The sequence below is a fragment of the Anser brachyrhynchus genome (genome assembly GCF_964034855.1).
Source record: "Anser brachyrhynchus genome assembly, chromosome: 5".
NCBI classification, from domain to species: Eukaryota; Metazoa; Chordata; class Aves; order Anseriformes; family Anatidae; genus Anser; species Anser brachyrhynchus.
The window spans coordinates 28332876-28345950 of NC_137699.1; the positions used below are offsets into that span (position 1 = coordinate 28332876).

Consider the following 13075-nt stretch of genomic DNA (forward strand, 5'->3'; position numbering starts at 1 on the left):
GGTTGAGAGTAATGTAGATCTCTGCATGCGTGTGGAAATGATACCTGATAGTGGGAGCTCTGCAGTTGTGCTGACAATGTCATAATGTGATGTGGTGCCGAGCAGGGAAAGACGAATTTAACCTTGAAGCGAGATGCTGGTTCCTGACCTCGAGTGTAACACAGGAAGAGGTTTTTGGGTGAGGTGGAGTACTTTTTGAGGTGGTGGGCTTGGAGTCTTTAAAATGAGGTATCTTTTTACAATCTATACTTTAATTAAGCTCCTTAGAGAAGTCTTAAGGATTGCAGATGCAGGGATCCCTTTGGGCTTTTAATTTGTCTATCTCCTTATTCCTTCACATCAAGAGAGAATGAGTTGTTTTGCGGTGTCCTGAATGTACTTGTGTTACCTGTCCATTTGATTAAGGCAAGGACTGTACTCAGTTCTCGTGCTACAGGGCTGCAGGCAGTCACTGCATTGTATGCAGGAAGGATATTTTCTCTCAATGCGTAATTAGCCAGATGAATTTAGTTTTTGCCTTCCTCTGAATCATCAGGAACGAGCCAGGTCGGGGCAGAACACGCAGAAGGAGGAGGTCTGGGGGCAGTGGGAAAGGAGGAGATTGCTCACCCCGCTGAGAACAGTGCACGAAGGTCTTTTTGCTGGCATTAGGTGCTCTGCTGGCAAGTCCTGTTTGTATCCTCAGGATCATACTTACCGTGGAGTTTGGGGCCAGGCTTTTAGGTTTCCTCTGCAGCACATCGTGGGTTGCAGTGGGTCATCCGTGTGAGACCCATTGAAACAGTCCTTTGCCAGTTTTGGAGCTGCTGCAGGGGCTGTGGCGTGGTTTTTTGTGTTCTTTGTTCCTGGTATGTAAATCTAATCTCCTTAGACTAAAGGACCTCTGTCCTTATCCAGATTACTGAGATCTGTGGCAAGGAAACTGCATAAAATTTAATAAATTGATATCCGGGAGGTCTGCCTAGATTTTGGGCAGAGTCCTTCCTGTCCTTAAACTTCGCAACAGGGAGTTTTTCCTCAGGGAAGATGAAGGGAAAGTATTCTGAAAAGCTCCTAGAAAAGAAAAGCCTGACATAGCGGCACGGAGGAGACCTGTTTGCTGACACTGAAATCATAGAAGTGTCAGGAAATTTTATTGTTGGCACTTGTGCCTTAGGATTCCTTGTTTCTGGATTGCCTTTAATAAATGTCATGCTTAAGGAAATGAAATCAAGTTGTTTTCTTTTAGCGTTTTTTCCAGTCTCACGCTGCCTACTATTACATGGTAAGACAAGAGAGGTACCAACATGACTAATTAAAGGGCAGCAGTGTTTCGTTCCCATGGGCTAATTATTCCATAGAAAATGGGTCAATTACTTAGATAAATTGTTTGCCAGCAGGAGGCAGGAAAAGCCTCTGCTCCCACCCCTCTCCTTCCTTTGGTGGAAGGCACTGCCCACCTCCATAGGCGGTTGCAATACCTTGGTAAGTTTTCAGATGCTGAAGGCAGGCTCTGAAGGTGGGAAGTGACCCCTGCGCCAACAGCAGTGTGGTCCCTCCTGGCCCGGGTGCTCCTGTGCTGCTGTGGGTGAAGCAACGTCCAACAGAGGTGTTCCTCTGCGGGATCTGGGGTGAGAAGTGAAGTTGAGCAGCACGAATGGGAGGTCGCTTTCGAAACAAATCTGCCTGTTTCAAAAGGTGAGGTAGGGTATTTTTCCTTACTTCTTCTGTCAGAAGATTCATCATCTAGGGAGCTATGTTTTCCTACGTGAAAGGTAGTACCTGTTTGTGGCTATGATTGGTAGGGGCTTGTAAATGATCCCCTTTTACTTCTCAGATCTGCTCCCTGTATGTATTTTAATACCCTCTGGTGACTTGACTGCCTGCCCGTGTTGCTTGCTGTTAGCTCTGCAGGCTCTGAGCAGGCTGGGCAGGGGAGTGGAGGGCTGATTTCCTTGTACATCAGAAATAAATGCGGCTGTTTTTTCACGTTTCTGTGACGACACGTGAAGCAGGAGTATCCAGATGGTTTCCGAGCTCTTAGGTGAAGGTGCTTGTGCAGCCAACCAGAAAGAGTGCTGAAAGAAAGCCAGGCTGGGCAAAGGCTCTGGCTCCGCAGGAAGATTACCAACATCTGTGCCAATTGAGAACAAGGTGCTCTTTCTGGTCAGTCAGAGCGCTACATTCCTGGTTGTAAATGATACACCCAATAATGTCTGGTGCAAGCCAAAGCCTATGCCCTTCACAGGCCGGCTGAAACAAACGTAAATTCTATTTATTTGCAGGTGTATGCTGCTTTTTAATGCGTCTCTGTAGGCTAAATGAAAGCTGGGCTGCTTTAGAAATGTGTTTGTAGGCATATCTGAATGAGAGCCTTTTGGTTACTAGTTCAGAGGTGTCTAGTTATTAGTGCGTGTAAAAGAGAGAAGCGTTTTATTGGCTTCATTTTGTTTTAGATCTTTATTAGCGCCAGCACACAAGGTTTGCCTCAACCTTGTTTCAACCCCCTCCACCCTCGCAGCCTTCCGTCAAAGCTGGATTAGATTACAGAGGGAATCTTCTCCACCGCAAATGTGTGCTGCCTTGCTTTCGTTGCATAAGATCCAAGCGCTAGCAGTCGCTAGATAAGTGTTGATAGCATGAGCTGGTGGAGCTGTGGTTCGACTCCTTCCCGGCTGCCCCTTGCCTCTCAGGTGCTCAGGGTATTGACGGTAGCCTTTACGAAGGACTTCTGCGAGGCACCGTGCTGTGCTGGGGGCGTGATGAAGTATTTGTGAAGGGGGAGGCTCCCTCCTTAGCATAGATAGCTGCGTACTCCAAAGTGCCTGCTGGGTTCGGGGAGCCTGGCTTGGTTTGTTTTCAGCTGGAGTGCTCGCACAGAAGATGGCCAGACTCGGTCAGCTCCACCAGCCTAATCTTGGCTAAGAGATTCTGGCTGGATCGCGTCTATACAGAGCCGTAGGTAGGCTGGTTCCTCGCTGCGTGTGGCGGTGTGCCTGATGGGAGCGGTGTCTGGCAGCTTCCTCTTCGGCTAACCTCACCAAGGTAGGCATGCGTAACCTGCGGGATGTTCTTTGGCCAACGTGTTTCCCTCGGGTTTTGTATCAGTTGAGGCTTATGGTAAGGATGTTTCCAGTAACTACTGGAAGAAGAAGATTTTTTTTGTGCTTTCTGGTGTTTTCAACATGCTTATGTAGTTTCCCCTAGTGGCATGATAGGTGCCGTGTGATTTGGTTTATTTTGATCCAGCAGTTCTTTCCAAGGTAGATCTCGAAAATAAGCCTTCAATTGGTAGTGGACTTGCACAAGAACCACAGGCTGTAGGGCACAGTTCATAAAATTGCTTTAAGGTCTACCAGGAAGAGAGGAGCTGCTGCGAAGGTAAGGTAATGATTCTTTAGCAATATAGATGTTGGCTGTCCTTGCTTGGGGTTTTCCATTGCCAGTTAATGCTTTACATGGAGGTGAGATACTGGAGATACTGGGTTTCTAAAACATCACCTTCAGTCACCTGAGCTGACAGGGGCTATATCCTATCAGCGGCGCCCCAGGCAGCTGAGCCATCCACTTTCTGTGCAAAATGGAAAACAGAAGTGCATATATAAAGCTGACAATTTGTTATGTTATATTGGCATGTAACTCGTGGATGCTCAAAAGGTCAATCCTTAGGGTGCAAGTCAGCTCTTAGCTGATTATATCCTTTAGGAAACAATTCCTCAGTTTGATGTTTGTATCATGAGGTATTAGTACTCACCATAAAGGCAGCTAAAGGCTCTGTTCTTTCATATAGATTAGCTGGAGCGTAACTAGTTTTTCAAAGAGCAGGTCAATAAGTAGCACATATTCTTATCTAAAAACATAATGTATGTACATGTTTTGATTCACCTCTGATTTTCTCGGTAGGAGCCCTAAGAGCTGCAATAATGCCTAGTAGTCCAATTCCAAGGTAGGGTATGCTACCATGGAGCAGGGGGGAGGTTCGTCTTTTTTTTCTTTTCCCAGCTACATACCAGACATACAAAGTGCCAGATTCTGATGAGAGAAATGTAGTTCTCATGGTATGAGATCGCTGTTTGGGAAACAAGGACTGGACAATGTCAGGACAACGATTAACATTTGCTGTGCTTTGGACCAGGGCTTAGCAACGTTTGGAGTACTAAAAGCTGTAAGTGCTAACACCAGCACTTCCGTGGCATCCTTCTGAGAATCTCTCTGCTCTTAATGAATTTTCAGTGCCTCTCTGTGAGGCTGGTATTATTAGTGTCATTTTGGAGACAAGTAGATAAAATAAAATGCTTGTATGAGCACATTTTGTAAGCCAGGAAAATTCCTGAGTAAAATTCAGGAATATTAGTGTTTTGACCAGTTCTTGAGCTACCACCTTGAACTTTCTCTTTTGCCAGGACAGAGGCTAGGGGCATTACTTTCGGTATCTTTTTTCTTGTTAGGTTAGGAACCCTGAAAGTGAGACATTATGCAACATATCTAAGTATGCATGTGATACTTGAAAAAATGGTAATCAGATAAGTTGCTAGGCGACAGTACCCTGCCTTCAATTACCAAAAAGCCAGTGACTTTGCTTTCATGGTGTAATGTGTTCTGTACTTCTTCATAAAGCAAGTGTAGGTGGAGTTTTGTGAGAGTTGCTCCTTTTAACTCTCCTGCTCAACTGCCATACTGCAAGGTCAGGTTTAACCCCAGTTTTAGAAAAAAAAAAAACAAACTTCACAGAGCCTGAAAACAACAGGAAAAAATGCTTGCTGAGCTCTTCAAGGTAATGAAGTTTATCTAAGTGTATATAAGTAAATAACCTTCTGTCCCACAGGATTTCACCAGCTTGTGGGAAGTAGACCATAGCTCATCCCTGGGAACATGATAATAAGGAAAAGGGTGAGAGATTCATGCTAAGAGGTACGTGCCAGGGATATGTGGCAAGCTGTGGGAAACCTTAAACAGAGACCCGTTCGCCCCAAAGTACTGAGAGCTGTGGCAATGCACGAGAACCCGCGCGTAAAGCCAGCTGGTTCGTTTTCGCTGCTGTAGCGGGGAAGGAACGGAGGGAACATCAGCAGTGAGGTGTACGTGGGGAAACAGTCAGTGAGACTCTAATAATACGAGACAGAGCTACCAGCACAGGGGAGTGAGTGTGTGGGTTCAAAACCTGACTTTTTTCTTTTTTTTTTTTTTAAAGACAGATTGCAGGATAACAACAACAAGAAATAAAGGCTCTTGGCAGTTATTCCAGACCCGTTTCTTCTTTTTGGTGATAAATGGCCACAGAAGCGTTTGCAGATACTGGAGGTGCGTGTGGGTGCCAGCACCTGCCTGTGCCTCTTCAGCTCCTGGGTGGTGGCAGGGCTTTTAAGAAGAAAATAGGAAACTGGTGGTCTGATGTGCTCCTCGAGGCTTTGCCAGAAGCCTTTAGTAGAAACAGTGGACTGCTGTAGAGGTATTTGGGAAAGTATTCCCCCAACCTTCCAGATACTTTGTTTTTCTCAGGAAATCGCTGCTTTAGAGAGTTGGTTTTGGAACCTTGTTGTTGCTGCTCCTCTTCCAGAAGAGGAATTTCCTCTTGGGGAGGTGGGGATGGTGCAGTGGTGGTGTGCCTGAGTTATGGCTGCAGTTTTTATTTTTTTTCTGTGGTTTTTATTTCTTCCCTCCTCTTGGGAAGGAGGCTCAGCCACACCTCCCATGTTTGGGGTGCTGAGATATTCAGATCCCAGCCGGTCTGTGTGTGGGTTCGAAAGCCCTGTTCGAAAGGCGTTGGGGAAGGAAGGGCGTGTTGGGAGTCCAGTTGGCAGTGACACTTGTATCGTGCTCCATGTAAGCTGTGCCAGAGCGGGGTGAGTTTCTGAGAAGACAGATGCTTGCTTTCTATTTCCAAACCTGGCACTTTCTCCCCAGGAGAAGCCTAGATAAATTGAGCCACAATGCTGCTCAGTGGCTTCTCTGTTGGTGGAAATGTTCATTTTCATCACCAAGTAGTTGCATGGACCTGAGCTTTCTTCTTTGGAGCACTTTGGAAATCAGGAAAAAGCATAAGCAGATAGTTGAAGGAACATGCAAGTAACCATTTCGCAGTCAGGAATTTCATCTCCATCATTCTCATTTGATGAGTGCTATTGCCTAGCTGTACTAAAGTGCAGGAACTGACAAGGACGCCTGAGTCTGTGGATTTTAGATTTTGAAATCAAGCCTTTACCTTCAGCTCTACCTCTCTGCTCATGTGTTACGATGTAGTATTTGCTAATGAAGAGTTACCTCAATGTTTAATTTCTTTCAAGTGTAGATATGCAAGAAACTAAAACTATGGTTTCTCAAGCGTTTTGAGCTCCTAGAAATGAAAGGCTTCCTTCTGTTTGTTTTTCTTCTCAAAAAAAGGAATTTCTTCCTGCTGGGTGGTGGCCTGTAAGCCAAACCTGGGAAGTGATACGGCTGAGTACTACCAGCTTTTTGGGGGGTAGTGGTCAAATGGATGGCACGTTCCTTGGTCCGGGTCACTGTGGCACCCCGTGGGTGCCAGGGAAGGGGCTGAATTGTGCAGCAAGGTGCAGAGCAGGACGGCGTTATCCCAAGGTTAGGTTGGTTGAAGCCTCTGGGGAACAGCAGCGTTATGTAGGTGGGTTCTGGTGTGGCATCCGCATTGTCCTCCTGCAAGAGGGCCTGCTCGGCCCCGCTCTGTCCCTCTTCTTCCACGCCAAGCCTTTGAGACAGGAGGGAGCCCTCGAACTGTGATACCTTGAGCTCAGCTGGCAATAAATATACCCCCTTGAAAATGTTGCTTTTGCTTTTTCGAGAGTGTGTTCAGCCTTGTGCCAGGCAGTGGTGTGTATTCGTGACAGTTTATCATCTGCGACAGGAGATGGGATCTGTTTCTTATCTGAACAAAGAAGCAAACCAGGTGACCCCGAGGCACAGCCCGTGGGTTAGATGCAATAGCGCGCTTTCTGATGTTCAGGTGTGTGCATTGAAGGAGTCGGGAGTGCGGTGTGGTCATTTGTCTGGTAGCGTGTTGTTCTTCACTCTTTTAAAATCAATTTGCAGACAAATAGATCTGACTATGTAAAAAGAGCTCCCAGTATTCTATAAAAAGCGTTTCTTGGAAATACTCCTTGAAATGTTGTTTACATGTGTCTGATGAATAGTTCAGCAGAAACCTGTACCCAACTGTGACAAAACGCATACAATGAAAGTAGCATACGTGCAAATCATTTATGGGAACATTTAGTTGAGAGCAATTTAAACCAGAGCTGGTTAACAACAAAGTTCTTTTCCAATTTGATGTACGAATACCTGGCTGTTAAAATAGCAACTATTGCTCATGGTAAGAGAGGCTCCAACGTAGATGCAAGAATCAGTGTGTATGCAGAAAGCACTAAATGTGTCTCTATAATACCCATGTTACATTGATTTAATTAGTGGTTTTATGCTATTCATCACTCCGTTAATCTTGGTGGGAAGGTTTTGTTGGGGGAGGATTAGTTATTCAATCTGCGTTTTTAATTGGAATGTTTTTGTAGTTCAGTGTTATCTAAATAAAAACTTTTTTTTTTTTTGTTAAGAGAAAATGTTTTGTTTTTCTTGAATTGCTGTTGGATTTAGGTGCTCAAACACTCTGAGATTCATCAGGATAATGTGACGATCCCATTTGTTACACGGTCTGGCACGTAAATGTTCCTGCTCTGTAACGTCTTCACATGCAATTAATCCAGAAAACGCCTATGTATAGACAAGCTCTCTGAGTGTAAGATCTGTGAGGCTGAAGCTAGTACGATGCTGGATATTTTTGTGTTGGAATTGGCACCTCAAGGTGTGACTTATGTGAAAACCAGGAGCGTGGCATCCTAAATGTCAGTGCTTGAAGAGATGGAGACGCTCGCAGGCTCTGCTCGCTGCCTGAGCCTGATGCAGAGGCGAAAGGCGGTCTCCTCGCCAGAGCAGGGGAGAAGCAGCAGCGCACGTGTCCCCCAAAACGGCTGGGGTGGGGGGCAGTGGTAGGGACCTGCCTACGTGAAGGCATGGAGTGGGGGGGAGAGAAGAAGAAATAAGAGATGCTGGGAGAAGTGAGGAGGTGGGGGAGATGGGGAGGCAATGTTAGGAGAAGGAGGATTGGGATGAAAAGGAGTCAGCAGCTTACTTTAAAAAAAAAATTGGTTGATTGTTGAAGAAAAAAATATATAGAGAACGTTTTCTGGTAACCCTTGAAGGGTTAACCGAGACCTTGGCTGAGATGGTAGCAGTGAGGAACCTTTGGTCACTGGCTCCAGTGAAGTTGCCCCGGTGTTTGCTGTGGCTGGGATCCAGAAGGACAGTGAAGAGCGGAAGGACCCAGCCCAGGCAGAGGAGAGGCAGCTGCCAGGAGCCAGCCCGGGCGAGGGGCAGGTACAGGCACCCACCTGGGGCTCTGCAGGGGTCAGGCCTCCTGCACCCCGTGTACTGGAGCTAAGCTCTTCACACACCTAGCTCTTTCAGTGCCTAAAGCCTCTTAGACTGCGCCCCGTTAAAATAAAACTGTACTGCTTTGCTCTAGGAAGGCTGTCTGGTCGGCGTATTAGCTGTTGGTCACACGCAGCGGGCTCGGAAGCGGCAGGCGTCTGAAGCGGCCTGGACCTGCTGGAGACAACCCGGCTGCTCTGCGGATGCTGTGAGCCCGGAGCAAAGCGGGACCCAGAAGCGGGAGAGCTCCAGGATTCCTCCCCAGAAGAGGTAAGAGCTCGGGACTGAAAGCGTCGGGAGTGGGCTCTAGAGCAGAAAATCAGAGCAGTTCTCCGAGCACAGAGGTGAATGGGTTGTAAATGTGACCTTTGAAATTCAAATGTGTAGAGTGGATGAGTGATGGTCAAGAGGTGAAGTTATTTCCACCGGTTCAATCTCTGAGTTGCTTCCCAGAGCTGTAAATAAGGTCGCTGTTTGCACACATTGCCCTTGATTTCATTCTGATTTGTGTCATGTTGTTCTGATCGCTCGTAATTTGTATTGCCAAACTTATTCCAGTGTTATTGTCTCTTTAAAACCTCACACACGCACTGCCTCAGGCAGTTAAAACAATCAGGACAGTGGAACAGCGTCTCTGAACTAAAGGAGAGCAGTAGGTAAAGAGCGGAGGGTTGATCTCTCTGCTGGTAGAAGCACAGGTGGGAGTCAGATGATGTGCAGTCTATTCCTGGCCCTAACAAGCAGTGCGGTCTCTGCACCTGATTCACCAATGTGCTACTCTGCTATCTTCTCAGGCTCAGCTTGCCTCTATCTGTTGCAGCCTGCTACGCTTGCGTAGAGTGGATGTAAAATGTATCAAATCGGAAGGGTGATTTAAAACCTGGAGCAAAGCTTTACATTGATCCTGGCAGATGGGCTAGACACTGCGGGACTATGATGACAGTCTGCAGACCCTGCAGCCTTTTCAGAGTGCTCTGCGAGTCTGCGGTACGTGGTGTGGTGCCCTAACAGGGGGCTAAGCGCTGGTGCTCTGATAACGGCTTGCAGCAGTTCAAGCTACAGTCTGCATTGTGGATGAGGCTTCGTGGTAGGTTGTGCACAGTGCTCTAACTCTGACTGGGAGCTCGCTTTGAATTCTCCGTATGTACCACCTACACGTGCAGACTTGCGTAGCACCTGCCTCCTTCAGCCTGCCCTCTGCCTCAGGGGTCTCATCGCCATCTCTCAGCTGGGGAGCTGACCAAGTCAGCTGCTGAAGGAAAGCAGCAGGCTGAACTGTGGCAACGCTCACGGTGAGGGGTCAGCTGCTGCCTCGGGCTCTGGGTGTGTTCGTGCTGCTGGTTGTGCAGCTGAACACGGGGCTTCGGTTGGTCAAAACACGTCATCTACTGAGCGGTGAGGCTCCAGCCAGTGTTGCAAGGTTATGACAAAGCAAGTGTCAGCAGCTTCCCGGGAAGGTTGCTGCTGCTGGACTCAGCCCTGGAACAAATCCAGCCCGTTTTGTCAACGATGCAGCTCTGAGTACTTCTGAAGAAAGCTGTGTCTGGCAAGCACTGTGGTGTATGGTACTATTGCTGTGAGTGGAGCAAATGCTGCTTATCGCATGCCCTCAAGAGCCATCAAAGGAAGCGCAGACGTCTCCTATTACTGTTAAAACAAAAACTGAGTGCCGCATGGGCACAAGAAAACATAGATCCATTGGCAGCAGAACAAGACTATGCATAATTCATTCCTCCAGTGCCTCCTGTATGTTCCATCCACTCAGGCTGTTCAGGATGCTGTCTGCCGGGGATGGAGACAGATCTGCTTCCACAGCCACGGGGACATGACCCTGCAGGCTGTGATCAGCACTCTGCTCGCCTTGCCCTCCACAAAACTGGCTTGTGCACTGTTGTTGTGACATCCTTGAGGACACAGAAGTAACCTTTGATCATCCTGTGGGCTGTTGGTAGGAACTCAAGTAGCACCGACAAAACTGGGATGTGTCCACTAATAGCAGCCTGGAATTGTCTGTGAGGTGGGGGAAATGAGTCAGAACCAAGGTGGAAGCACTGACTGCTCTGGCCTGTTTTGCGAAAGGTGGTAAGGGGGTCATCTGCTCTAAGTCTTCAGAGCACAGCTAGGATTTTTCTTTCCACGTGGAGCACCTTAGTGAAGAAGATAATGTTTAAATGGCTGTTTGGGAACTTCTGTAAAATATGTGGTTTTTTTTCTCAACTCATTTACTAGTGGTCATTTGTCTACATAGTAGTTAGAAACCTTGTTGGCAGCTGAAGCTGAGAGGTGCCAAGAACTTATGAAACTGCAGAGGCTAAATTCTCTTCTCATAGCATGGACTGCCCTGAGCTCAGGTAAGAGGTGCATTGGGAGCTCAGGGTGAGAGAAAGCTTTGCTGAAGGTTCATTCAGAGGTTGTTCTTAAGTGCAAAATACACAGATGTGGAGGGGTTCCTACTCTCTTTTGCTTTCTCCTTCTGGCTTGTTGGTATGAAGATTCCTTCAGCCATGTCACATACCTAGGCTGCAACATGTATACCATACCGCAGAGTTTTGAATATTTTTCCCCATTTTCCTTCTGCATCTTCCAGATTTGCTCTTGGCTATTAGGCTTTTGCTGAGAGGTATTTACAGTTTTAGTGTGGGTAGAGGTACCTGTAACTAGCAGCTTCTACAGAAATGATGGGCTTCTTAAAGGAAAAGTTCAACCCTTGGACTTCGAGCTGACTTGTAATGTCCCCTACTTCATTTTGAGAGCAGTTAAAATGCTCTTCCACAAATATAAGCTCTGAGGAAGGAAACTTAAAGGCATTTCAATCAAGACACTATAAGTCGCATCCAGAACAGTTTTCAGCTTCTGATTTCAGCAAGTTGCCTTAATTTGCCCCAAGAGTGACCCACCTTTGGAGTTGTCCTAGTCCAGAAGCTGAGGGAAGTCATGGATGGGAAACAAAGATGAAATCCCAGGCTGAGTTCGAAGAGCCCGCTTTGAAAGAAGTGGTGGAAGCATCCTGGGGGAAGTCTGCCCAGCTGGGTTGAGAGATGTGGGGCCCCTCCCCAAAGGGGTCTCTGGAGGAAGAAAGGGCTGCTCCTGAAGCAGGTAAAAAGCATTTGTCCTCCTGTGGTCTGGGCAGCAGTGAGAAGAGGATAGACTGGAAAAATACTTTTTTTTTTTTTTTTTAAATTGGAGAAAGAAGTAGACAAACAGAGCAGGCGGTGGATTTGTGGTTTCCATAGTGATGTAACTGTGGAAGCTTTTGTACGGCTGAGCTTTGCCTCACTGCAATCACAGTTGAAGGCTATGAGTATTCAACTCTTCTGCCAGGGAAGTGTAGATGTACATCAAACATAGAATCGGCTGAAAAATGCAACTGCTGGTCTGTTATTTATTATGTTCGTCACGTTACCTGAACACGTGGATGTCAGGAAGCTTGGCTCTGTCATGGCTTATTTCTCCTTTCTGTTGTCCTGTGCCGTAACAATACGTGTGATAATACTGTGACTGTACCACAGTTCTTGTTGTACCAGTCAGTGATATGCTGACCTCTGTCCTTTGCTTTCTTCTCATGTGTACATGCATCTGTGACTCTCTGCTCATCTACACTGATCTCTGATCAAGAAACATATACCTAACTCTTTCAGCATGCTAACTGATCTCAGTACCACCCTGTGAAACTTGGGCACGTGTATTTCATACTTCGTGTAACCTCAGCTGTTCCTGCAGAAAACAGAAATCAGCTGCATGTGACATAAAGTCATCATTTATTTTAATAAGAATTTTGGGAGTGTTTTCATAGTCAAATGTATGACCTTTTGGGGAATTCTTGCGTATGGAGAGTGATGTATGCGATTAAGTGGTTGAATTTGAGAGCATTTAAATCTGGCTTTCAAGAGATGTCGGAGTGCAGAATTTTTCAGTATGATCAGCAGGTCACAGAGGAAGAGGAAAGAGCACCTTAGCGAGGATGTACACATCAGGCACATCCCAGTCCTGCCTGCCCACCTGCACCGGCCATTCCTCATGAGTCACTGGCATTAGTGCTTCCTCTGCTACTGGATGTTTCTCGTGCTCACCCCCTGAACAGAGCTCCCTTACCTTGAGCATTTGTTTTCCTTGTCGGATGGATGTAATGGGTCATCTGTTCCCTTTATAGAAAGGAATGTTAATTATTTTCAGAATGCTAATTAGGTTGCTGATGAGGAGCTTTACTGCAGCAACATTTCCTTTAATTACTCACTCAACTGCTGTACGGAGCAGCTTATTGAGGATGCTGTTAAGTACAAATGCGTGTATCTGGCTCAGAGATGCACCTTCAGGCTCCCTGGAAAAAAAATCTCTGGTAAATTGAGGAATCCACGTGACACAGATGATTGAGCAAACGAGGCTGGTGCTGAGAGCCGCCTAGTCATGCAGCCTTTTTAACTCGGTGTGAATTCAGTGCTTCTGCAGGCGGCTGGCTGCAGGTGCTCTCCGTATTCCAGTAGTGCTGCATGGCTTTTGGCCGTGTCAGTGACCACTCGTGCTACCTGCCACACTAATCCGTAGCTAGATGCAGCTCTTGCACCAAATAGTTTGGTCTAATTAGCCAGGTGGCAGCCAGAGGCACAGGAAGATGGGGTGACTCATCCAAGGTCATGCCTCAGATCCGAGCAAACCTAGTAAT

General features: G+C 46.8%; 1 protein-coding gene across 17 annotated transcripts in view; it reads left to right on the forward strand.

Moving 5' to 3' along the window:
• TMEM229B (transmembrane protein 229B) overlaps positions 1-13075 on the forward strand; it is a 50884-nt gene that overhangs the window by 18269 nt on the left and 19540 nt on the right. For 6 of the 17 annotated variants that reach the window (XM_080596176.1, XM_080596174.1, XM_080596175.1 and 3 more), the window contains one exon: positions 8510-8685. The gene's annotated coding sequence lies outside the window, so the exon portion shown is untranslated. The other 11 variants (XM_080596188.1, XM_080596172.1, XM_080596185.1 and 8 more) reach the window with 10 other exon arrangements.